We start from the raw sequence: 12077 nt of genomic DNA on the forward strand, positions 1-12077 counted from the left end.
ACAACAAGAAGGTCAAGAGAAGTGTGGGCCCCTTACTGAAGGAGGGAGGCAACCTCGTGACAGAGGATGTGGAAAAAGCTAATGTACTCAATGCTTTTTTTGCCTCTGTCTTCACGAACAAGGTCAGCTCCCATACTGCTGGACTGGGCAGCCCAGCATGGGGAGAAGGTAACCAGCCCTCTGTGAAGAAAGAAGTGGTTCGGGACTATTTAGAAAAGCTGGACGAGCACAAGTCCATGGGGCCGGATGCGCTGCATCTCAGAATGCTAAAGGAGTTGGCGGATGTGACTGCAGAGCCATTGGCCGTTATCTTTGAAAACTCACGGTGATTGGGGGAGGTCCCGGGTGACTGGAAAAAGGCTAATGTAGTGCCCATCTTTAAAAAAGGGAAGAAGGAGGATCCGGGGAACTACAGGCCAGTCAGCCTCACCTCAGTCCCTGGAAAAATCATGGAGCAGGTCCTCAAGGACTCAATTCTGAAGCACTTAGAGGAGAGGAAAGTGATCAGGAGCAGTCAGCGTGGATTCACCAAGGGCAAGTCATGCCTGACTAATCTAATTGCCTTCTATGACAAGATAACTGGCTCTGTGGATGAGGGAAAAGCAGTGGACGTGTTGTTCCTTGACTTCAGCAAAGTTTTTGAGACGGTCTCTCACAGTATTCTTTCCTGCAAGTTAAAGAAGTATGGGCTGGATGAATGGACTATAAGGTGGATAGAAAGCTGGCTAGATTGTCGGGGTCAACGGATAGTGATCAATGGCTCCATGTCTAGTTGGCAGCTGGTATCAAGCGGAGTGCCCAAGGGTCAGTCCTGGGGCCGGTTTTGTTCAATATCTTCACAAATGATCTGGAGGATGGTGTGGATTGCACCCTCAGCAAGTTTGCAGGTGACACTAAACTGGGAGGAGAGGTAGATACACTGGAGGGTAGGGATTGGATACAGAGGGCCCTAGACAAATTAGAAGATTGGGCCAAAAGAAATCTGATGAGGTTCAACAAGGACAAGTGCAGAGAGCTGCATTTAGGACAGAAGAATCCCATGCACCGCTACAGACTAGGGACCGAATGGCTAGGCAGTAGTTCTGTAGAAAAGGACCTAGGGGTTACAGTGGACGAGAAGCTGGATATGAGTCAACAGTGTGCCCTTTTGCCAAGAAGGCCAATGGCATTTTGGAATGTATAAGTAGGGGCATTGCCAGTAGATCGAGGGACGTGATCGTTGCCCTCTATTCGACATTGGTGAGGCCTCATCTGGAGTACTGTTTCCAGTTTTGGGCCCCACACTACAAGAAGGATGTGGAAAAATTGGAAAGAGTCCAGCGGAGGGCAACAAAAATGATTAGGGGACTGGAACACATGAGTTATGAGGAGAGGCTGAGGGAACTGGGATTGTTTAGTCTGCGGAAGAGAAGACTGAGGGGGGATTTGATAGCTGCTTTCAGCTACCTGAAAGAGGGTTTCAAAAAGGATGGATCTAGACCGTTCTCAGTGGTAGCAGATGACAGAACGAGGAGTAACGGTCTCAAGTTGCAGTGGGGGAGGTATAGGTTGGATATTAGGAAAAACTTTTTCACTAGGAGGGTGGTGAAACACTGGAATGCGTTACCTAGGGAGGTGGTGGAATCTCCTTCCTTAGAAGTTTTTAAAATCAGGCTTGACAAAACCATGGCTGGGATGATTTAGTTGGAGATTGGTCCTGCTTTGAGCAGGGGGTTGGACTAGATGACCTCCTGAAGTCCCTTCCAACCTTGATATTCTATGATTTCTATGGAGCTGTATTAATTTAGTCTGGATCTCCTATCCAGCAGCCACTATGCAGCTGTAAGGTGACTCAGCAAAAGCTATGCTGCTAAGGAACAGAAGAAGTGGAGCTGTACACAGGAACAGCCATCTACGTGTGTGTCTCCTTACTTCATGGATCAGGTGGTGCTTCTCACTGTGGATCATTAAGACCCCGAGGATTGGGAGACCCTTTGCAAATTCCAGGGGCCCTAAAGCCCCTCCAGTGCTGTGCATCAGTCACACTATCAGAGGCTCGTTCACCTGCACATCTACCAATGTGATATATGCCATCATGTGCCAGCAATGCGCCTCTGCCATTTACATTGGTCAAACTGGACAGTCTCTACGTAAAAGAATAAATGGACACAAATCAGATGTCAAGAATTATAACATTCATAAACCAGTCGGAGAACACTTCAATCTCTCTGGTCACGCAATCACAGACATGAAGGTCGCTATCTTAAAACAAAAAAACTTCAAATCCAGACTCCAGCGAGAAACTGCTGAATTGGAATTCATTTGCAAATTGGACACTATTAATTTAGGCTTAAATAGAGACTGGGAGTGGCTAAGTCATTATGCAAGGTAGCCTATTTCCCCTTGTTTTTTCCTACCCCCCACCCTCCCAGACGTTCTGGTTTAACTTGGATTTAAACTTGGAGAGTGGTCAGTTTGGATGAGCTATTGCCAGCAGGAGAGTGAGTTTGTGTGTGTGTGTGTGTGTCCCGGGGGAGGGGGGGGAAAGGGGGGGGTGAGAGAGCCTGGATTTGTGCTGGACATGGCCCACCTTGATTACCATGCACATTGTAGGGAGAGTGGTCACTTTGGATGAGCTATTACCAGCAGGAGAGTGAGTTTGTGTGTGTATGGGGGTGGGGGGGTGAGAAAACCTGGATTTGTGCTGGAAATGGCCCACCTTGATTATCATGCACATTGTAGGGAGAGTGGTCACTTTGGATGAGCTTTTACCAGCAGGAGAGTGAGTTTGTGTGTGTGGTTTTTGGAGGGGGGTGAGGGGGTGAGAGAACCTGGATTTGTGCAGGAAATGGCCCACCTTGATTATCATGCACATTGTGAAGAGAGTTGTCACTTTGGATGGGCTATCACCAGCAGGAGAGTGAGTTTGTGTGTAGGGGGGTGGAGGGTGAGAAAACCTGGAATAGTGCTGGAAATGGCCCAACTTGATGATCACTTTAAATAAACTATTACCAGCAGGACAGTGGGGTGGGAGGAGGTATTGTTTCATGATCTCTGTGTGTATATAATATCTGCTGCAGTTTCTACGGTATGCATCCGATGAAGTGAGCTGTAGCTCACGAAAGCTCATGCTCAAATAAATTGGTTAGTCTCTAAGGTGCCACAAGTACTCCTTTTCTTTTTGCGAATACAGACTAACACGGCTGTTACCCTGAAACCTGTCATTATGCAAGGCACTGCATTTAGCCGTATGGAGTGGAAATCTATCAACTGCATGAAAAAACTTGTACAGATACAGACAGACATCATCTTCCTTTCCAAATGCAAACAGATGGATATCGTACCAAAAGGACTGAAGGTAAAAAATCCATTGCAATCTACATACCACACAGACTATGCTGACAGCTTGTGCCACACGCTCTCAAAGAAACTGCGGAATCACCTGATCAACATCCTCTACAGCAAACAGGGAAAGATTAAGAATGAGCTCTCAAAAATGGATACTCTCATAAAAAACCAACCTTCCACACAAACTTCCTCGTGGCTGGATTTTACTAAAACTAGACAAGCCATTTACAACGCACACTTTGCTTCTCTACAAAAGAAAAAGGACACTAAACTTTCTAAACTACTACATGCTACAAGGGGCCACAGCAATGGTTCCCTCAACCCACCTAGCAATATTGTTAACCTATCCAACTATACTCTCAGCCCAGCAGAAGCAGCTGTCCTATCTCGGGGCCTCTCCTTCTGCCCCTCCACCCCCACGAACATGATACAGTTCTGTGGTGACCTAGAATCCTATTTTCGACGTCTCCGACTCAAGGAATATTTCCAAAATACCTCTGAACAACATACTAATCCACAGAGGCCTCCCTACCAACACTACAAAAAGAAGGATTCTAGGTGGACTCCTCCTGAAGGTCGAAACAGCAGACTGGACTTCTACATAGAGAGCTTCCGCCAACGTGCACGGGCTGAAATTGTGGAAAAGCAGCATCACTTGCCCCATAACCTCAGCCATGCGGAACGCAATGCCATCCACAGCCTCAGAAACAACTCTGACATCATAATCAAAAAGGCTGACAAAGGAGGTGCTGTTGTCATCATGAATAGGTCGGAATATGAACAAGAGGCTGCTCGGCAGCTCTCCAACACCACTTTCTACAAGCCATTACCCTATGATCCCACTGAGAGTTACCAAAAGCAACTACAGCATTTGCTCAAGAAACTTCCTGAAAAAGCACAAGATCAAATCCGCACAGACACACCCTGGAACCCCGACCTGGGATATTCTATCTATTACCCAAGATCCATAAACCTGGAAATCCTGGGCGCCCCATCATCTCAGGCATTGGCACCCTGACAGCAGGATTGTCTGGCTATGTAGACTCCCTCCTCAGGCCCCACGCTACCAGCACTCCCAGCTACCTTCGAGACACCACTGACTTCCTGAGGAAACTTCAATCCATCGGTGATCTTCCTGATAACACCATCCTGGCCACTATGGATGTAGAAGCCCTCTACACCAACATTCCACACAAAGATGGACTACAAGCCGTCAGGAACACTATCCCTGATAATGTCACGGCTAACCTGGTGGCTGAACTTTGTGACTTTGTCCTTACCCATAACTATTTTACATTTGGGGACAATGTATACCTTCAGATCAGCAGCACTGCTATGGGTACCTGCATGGCCCCACAGTACAGTATGCCAACATTTTTATGGCTGATTTAGAACAACGCTTCCTCAGCTCTCGTCCCCTAAAGCCCCTACTCTACTTGGGCTATATTGATGACATCTTCATCATCTGGACCCATGGAAAAGAAGCCCTTGAGGAATTCCACCATGATTTCAACAACTTCCATCCCACCATCAACCTCAGCCTGGTCCAGTCCACACAAGAGATCCACTTCCTGGACACTACAGTGCTAATAAACAATGGTCACATAAACACCACCCTATACCGGAAACCTACTGACCGCTATTCCTACCTGCATGCCTCCAGCTTTCACCCTGACCACACCACACGATCCATCGTCTACAGCCAAGCTCTGCGATACAACCGCATTTGCTCCAACCCCTCAGACAGAGACAAACACCTACAAGATCTCTGTCAAGCTTTCTTACAACTACAATACCCACCTGCGGAAGTGAAGAAACAGATTGATAGAGCCAGAAGAGTTCCCAGAAGTTACCTACTACAGGACAGGCCTAACAAAGAAAATAACAGAACGCCACTAGCCGTCACCTTCAGCCCCCAACTAAAACCCCTCCAACACATTATTAAGGATCTACAACCTATCCTGAAGGATGACCCAACACTCTCACAAATCTCGGGAGACAGGCCAGTCCTTGCCTACAGACAGCCCCGCAACCTGAAGCAAATACTCACCAACAACCACATACCACACAACAGAACCACTAACCCAGGAACTTATCCTTGCAACAAAGCCCGTTGCCAACTGTGCCCACATATCTATTCAGGGGACACCATCACAGGGCCTAATAACATCAGCCACACTATCAGAGGCTCGTTCACCTGCACATCCCTAATGTGATATATGCCATCATGTGCCAGCAATGCCCCTCTGCCATTTACATTGGTCAAATTGGACAGTCTCTACGTAAAAGAATAAATGGACACAAATCAGATGTCAAGAATTATAACATTCATAAACCAGTCGGAGAACACTTCAATCTCTCTGGTCACGCAATCACAGACATGAAGGTCGCTATCTTAAAACAAAAAAACTTCAAATCTAGACTCCAGGGAGAAACTGCTGAATTGGAATTCATTTGCAAATTGGACACTATTAATTTAGGCTTAAATAGAGACTGGGAGTGGCTAAGTCATTATGCAAGGTAGCCTATTTCCCCTTGTTTTTTCCTACCCCCCACCCCCCCAGACGTTCTGGTTAAACTTGGATTTAAACTTGGAGAGTGGTCAGTTTGGATGAGCTATTGCCAGCAGGAGAGTGAGTTTGTGTGTGTGTGTGTGTGTCCCCGGGGGGGGGGGAAGGGGGGGTGAGAGAGCCTGGATTTGTGCTGGACATGGCCCACCTTGATTACCATGCACATTGTAGGGAGAGTGGTCACTTTGGATGAGCTATTACCAGCAGGAGAGTGAGTTTGTGTGTGTATGGGGGTGGGGGGGTGAGAAAACCTGGATTTGTGCTGGAAATGGCCCACCTTGATTATCATGCACATTGTGAAGAGAGTTGTCACTTTGGATGGGCTATTACCAGCAGGAGAGTGAGTTTGTGTGTAGGGGGGTGGAGGGTGAGAAAACCTGGATTAGTGCTGGAAATGGCCCAACTTGATGATCACTTTAGATAAGCTATTACCAGCAGGACAGTGGGGTGGGAGGAGGTATTGTTTCATGACCTCTGTGTGTATATAATATCTGCTGCAGTATGCATCCGATGAAGTGAGCTGTAGCTCACGCTCAAATAAATTGGTTAGTCTCTAAGGTGCCACAAGTACTCCTTTTCTTTTTGCGAATACAGACTAACACGGCTGTTACTCTGAAACCATCTACATCAAAACTGCTGATGTATTTACGACATCGTAACATCTTAATCTTAGGCAATTATTGTCTTTAATTTAGAGTAAATAATCTAATCTGATTTGAATGCTTACATTTCATGTTTTCTGAGTTACTAAAGCTAAACTGCACTTCCAAAAGTAATTTATAATCATTACAACATTGTAGCGTAGGAAATATATTCACAATTGACAACCGAGGAAAGCCATTCCATCATTTCTGCAAGGCGGCTTTCATCAGGGTGATACAATACACTCTTGCATCTTCTTAATTGGTTCAATCCCATGAGCCATTAGCAGGAACATTTTCCTTTGATATCAGTGTGAGTCTTGCCTGGGCAAGAAAATATGGGATTGAGAAGCAATGTCTGATCAGACTCTCACTGAAGTCAATTAGAGTTTTAGCATCGAGTTTACTGGTCGCAAAATCAGACCCCTGCATGGTATTTCAGAATATGTTGCAGCTGCTGGAGAAGGGACACCAATTTCAGGAATCACTCAGGTCCATGTCAAGGGATAGATCATGCCTCTGGCAGAGAAATCCAGGGGAGTGGTCATGAGAATTAGGGAAAACTCCCCTTGTAGAAAGAAAAGGAGTATTTGTGGAACCTTAGAGACTAACAAATTTATTTGAGCATAAGCTTTCGTGAGCTGCAGCTCACTTCATCAGATGCATTCAGTGGAAAATACAGTGGGGAGATTTTATATACAAAGAGAACATGAAACAATGGGTGTTACCATACACACTGTAACGAGAGTGATCAGGTAAGGTGAGCTATTATCAGCAGGAGAGCTGGGGGGAGAAAACCTTTTGTAGTGATAATCAAGGTGGGCCATTTCCAGAAGTTGACAAGAACGTCTGAGGAACAGTGTGTGTGGGGGGGAATAAACATGGGGAAATAGTTTTACTTTGTGTAATGACCCATCCACTCCCAGTCTTTATTCAAGCCTAAGTTAACTGTGTCCAGTTTGCAAATTAATTCCAATTCAGCAGTCTCTCACTGGAGTCTGCTTTTGAAGTTTTTTTGTTGAAGAATTGCCACTTTTAGGTCTGTAATCAAGTGACCAAAGAGACTGAAGTGTTCGCCGACTGGTTTTTGAATGTTCTAATTCTTGACGTCTGATTTGTGTCCATTTATTTTTTTACCTAGAGACCGTCCAGTTTGGCCAATGTTTGACCAGCAGGACAGTGGGGTGGGAGGAGGTATTGTTTCATGATCTCTGTGTGTATATAATATCTGCTGCAGTTTCCACGGTGTGCATCCGATGAAGTGAGCTGTAGCTCACGAAAGCTCATGCTCAAATAAATTGGTTAGTCTCTAAGGTGCCACAAGTACTCCTTTTCTTTTTGATGTAGATGTTTATTCTTTAGAGTAACAGAAACAAGTCCTATCTACTGTGCTAGTGATTAAATACCAGTTTCTGGATAATTCTAATATAACCTTCATATGGCCATTTGTCCCACTCTTGGCTCTGGGATAGAAGATCGTGGGTTCATATTCCAGACCAGAGCATATGTTTTTACCTAATAATGATGCTGCCGTGTAGCACTAAGGTGGTGATGAATTATTAGAGTATTTCTGAAGAAGACGCTAGGTGGAGTTCCCATGTACCCATCTCTGATCAAAGTTAAATAGTCCAGCACAAGGTCATGACCCATAGGTCTTGAGCCTGGGCCCACAGGAGCAGCTATACACCAATGGCTTACCTGGGACCCACAAAGCCCAGCCCCACAGTGAGAGTCCATTCCTGAGGTCTGACTGGCAGAGTACCTTTAGCCAACAGCAGGAACAGGAAATTATCTGAACAACTGGATTCCACCCTGCTTTTGACTGTGTGCCTTGTGCTTCCTGCTCCTGCTGGATTTCCTGACATTCTGACCTGGCGTGACTCCTGGCATCTGACTTGTGGTTCTGATCTCCAGTTTGTCTCCTGCCTCTGACCCCATGGTATCCTACCCCAGTTGATTCCTATCTTGTGACTGTGGACTCTGCCTCTAACTACTAGGTCTGGCTACCCACAATCTGACCGTGACCGGCAGTTTCTGATAGTGGCAGGATCCTGGCTGATATTTACTCTTCCAGCTAAAAAACCTCTGAGGGTGAGATTCTTACAAGCGCTCAGCATCGGCCTAACTCTGCTTGTATGGAGCCAGTGGGAGTTTTATCACTGAATTCAACAGAAGCAGAATTCGGCCAATGCTGAGTATGTTTTAAAACCCACCCTCTGACCAAAGCAGCCATCAGTGAACTGTTCTGCAGTGTAGAGTGGCTGCTGCATTTGTTTATCTGCAATCACACCCATACTGGTATGCCACTCATTACTCGAGAATATCTTGACTATGAATTGTGCTATTAAATCCCATGTGGAATAAAGCCAGGGTATTATTGATGCATCATGTGATGTCTGTGAACACACAGAAATGTTAGTATTTCTAGAGCTGCATTCCACTCTCACAACTGTTCAGCTACCAACAGGCTGGGCATTCCAATTTGAATATAAAAGCACTGTGCATTCAATTAGGCTAAAATATTGAAAATCATTAGCAACTTTAAGATCTCTAAATTATATCTAGCCTAAGGGTGAAACTTACATTTTCACAAAGCAGGAATACTAGTTGCCATGTTGTGTGCTTGCTAAGTTACTAATAGTAATTTCCTTTGACAAGAAAAAAAATTAACAAATTTGAGTGATTATATAAGACCATAAATGGGGTTAGAATGGCAATTATGGTTACAAAGTGATAATTAAAGCAAAGATAGCAGTGATTGCTAAAGTTAATTAGCAAAGGACACAATGACCGCATATCCGTTTTACACACAGGATGAAATTCACCCTTGTACAGACGCCAAGTGTGAGGCCTAACCACCACTTGAGACCCACTCAGATCAGGTATTAAGAGGTACAGAGGCTTTGCGCTCGCGCTCAGCACAGGGACAAATTCACATTCTCAGAGTGCAGCCAGCCAGCTATTTTTCAGGGATAGCAAATGTTAGGGATAGATATGAAGTTCTTCCATGTTGATCTTAGATTATCACAAGTAAAAACCATGGTTTTGTAGCAACTCAGTGTGAGCTGATAAGGTGATATGATGATCTAGAGCTGCATATGTGCAGATACTATGATTTATACTGAAATTTGAATTCTTCCAAGATAGACATGAGGCAAAACATATGTTGTTCATCCTGTAACTAGTGTTTACTATTGATCTCAACCAGGAGCAACAGAAGCTTCCTAAAAGTGGTGAGACCACCAGTGCTTGAACTGTGGCCCTGCCCCCATGCCAGCCCCTCCCCCCAAACTCCTGCCCTCGCACCGCCCCTTATCCCCAAGGCCCCGCCTCCACACTGTCCCTTCCCCCTGAGGCTCTGCCTTTGTTCCGCCTCTTCCCCCCCAGACCCCACCCCCTGCTCGCTCCTCTCTGCCCTCTCCTTCCCCCATTGCTTACCCTTATGGCCAGTAGAAAGTGATGGGGTCATGGTCCCCTGATTCTCTCCCCACCCCAAGTTCCAGTGCCCCTGATCTCACCTATGTCTGTATCCAAAGAGTCCATGATAACCCTCCTTATGGTTCTCTCCAAACATATGCATGCTTGTCAGCACTGAAAGGCATTGTTTCCTATATTGATCTTTTAGCTGTTGTTAGATCGGTTTTCTGTAAATAAGTTTTCTCTGCTACATTTAAACTTAGAACAAAAATAAAGATCTACAAAATAATTGTGTATCCCTGTATAAAAAACTATTCTTTATGCCGTTAATTTTCTTATAATTTAGATACTACGCAAAGGATAATAATTAGGATTATAGATTATTTGTTCATGTTTGTGATGTTCTTTAAGAAAATGGAAAATGTTGAGTATCATTATTACTACCATTTTTGATCACTTAGATTACTAGTTTTAATAGAAGTTGCAGTGATCAGTGTAGTATGCTGGATGGCAATCATATCCCTTTGAAGTGAATCTGTTCAGAGAAGCAGGAAATTAGGAAAAACCCATATATGAATTAGTGCTACTGGCTCCACTGAGGTTAATGGGCATTTTCCCATTGACTTCAATCAGGTGAGGATTTCCACTCTGAGCAAGTGCTTACCGGATCAGGTTCTTAGAAGGGATATTATCACTTTTTCATGCTATTGAATTGGAAGACCATGAAAAGGTTGAATGGAATGAATGTGAATGTACTAAATATCCACTGATGACAAAATATATTGCTGTTTAGAAACTGACTCTTAATTTCACCAGTCCACTGTTTTTTTCACTACTGCACGCCTATCCAATGTTTTCTTTTTAACATGTTATGCATCATAATCTATACCCAGCACTCCTTTTAGGATTCATTTTTACAAAAATAGGGAATTGACTGTTATCCTCTCTGTTGATGTTAGTGTTTTTTAAAGAGTAGAAAGTGACTTGTAAAGGCCTTGCTGGGAATACATACAAGTAACTGGATGATTGAGGTACTCATTTAAATTTCCAAGACACTTTGATACATCTGCCAGCACAATTTTGATTTCTGAAATGTGTTCCACCAGTACTTGCCATATAAAATGTTTATAAAATATTAAGTGTATTGAAACCTAAAGCAATTACATAGTACAGGAAAAAGAAAGGGCTTATTTTACTCCATCTATGGGCAGCATAACACAGCACTGGTCTGTATTAATTGTGTTGTCACAGAACATCACTCAGTGGCACATATTGTTCACCACAAAGTCAGGGAACATAGACGTCTGCAAATCCAGGAACTAGTAAAAAGTGAAATAAGGATAATAAGGCACTTAAAAACTAATAAAATAACCATTCGTTTTTGTATGTGGCAATTGTGTTGATTCTGGGAATAGTGGAACAATTCTATTTTTAAATCACCTTAATAAAATGTGTATATGATATATATGTGACTATATAATTACGACGGAAAACATTATTCATTCTTAAAGATGGTAGAAGGATCACCAGTCTGAAACAATCTTACAAACACTTGCGCGCACGTGTTCTTACCTTTAAACACATTCTTAGTTCCATTGGGTCCAGAGGCAGCAGCTGTTGGTGGATTTATGCTATCGGGTGGTGTGAGATGTGGGGTTATATGTGACCATCCAGAAGCATGCAGCCTTCAAATGGAAGCCCCTTATCTTGAGAGGATCTCTCAAGATTTGTGTGGCTCCAGGTGGATCAGTGGGTTGGTCTCCCAGAATCTTCCATGGAGACCAACCCTTGATCTCACACCTCCACTCTCCCACCCTGCACATCCACACACACTTCCAGCAATGGAAGATTAAAGAGGAACTCTCCAGGCTGGAGCTCCTGTCATAAATATAAAGGGAAGGGTAAACCCCTTTAAAATCCCTCCTGGCCAGAGAAAAAAATCCTCTCACCTGTAAAGGGTTAAGAAGCTAAAGGTAACCTCACTGGCACCTGACCAAAATGACCAATGAGGAGACAAGATACTTTCAAAAGCAGGGAGGAGGGAGAGAAACAAAGGGTCTGTGTGTCTGTCTATATGCTGTTTCTGCCGGGGATAGACCAGGAATGGAGTCTTAGAACTTTT

Source organism: Eretmochelys imbricata, chromosome 1 (assembly GCF_965152235.1).
Source record: "Eretmochelys imbricata isolate rEreImb1 chromosome 1, rEreImb1.hap1, whole genome shotgun sequence".
NCBI lineage: Eukaryota > Metazoa > Chordata > Testudines > Cheloniidae > Eretmochelys > Eretmochelys imbricata.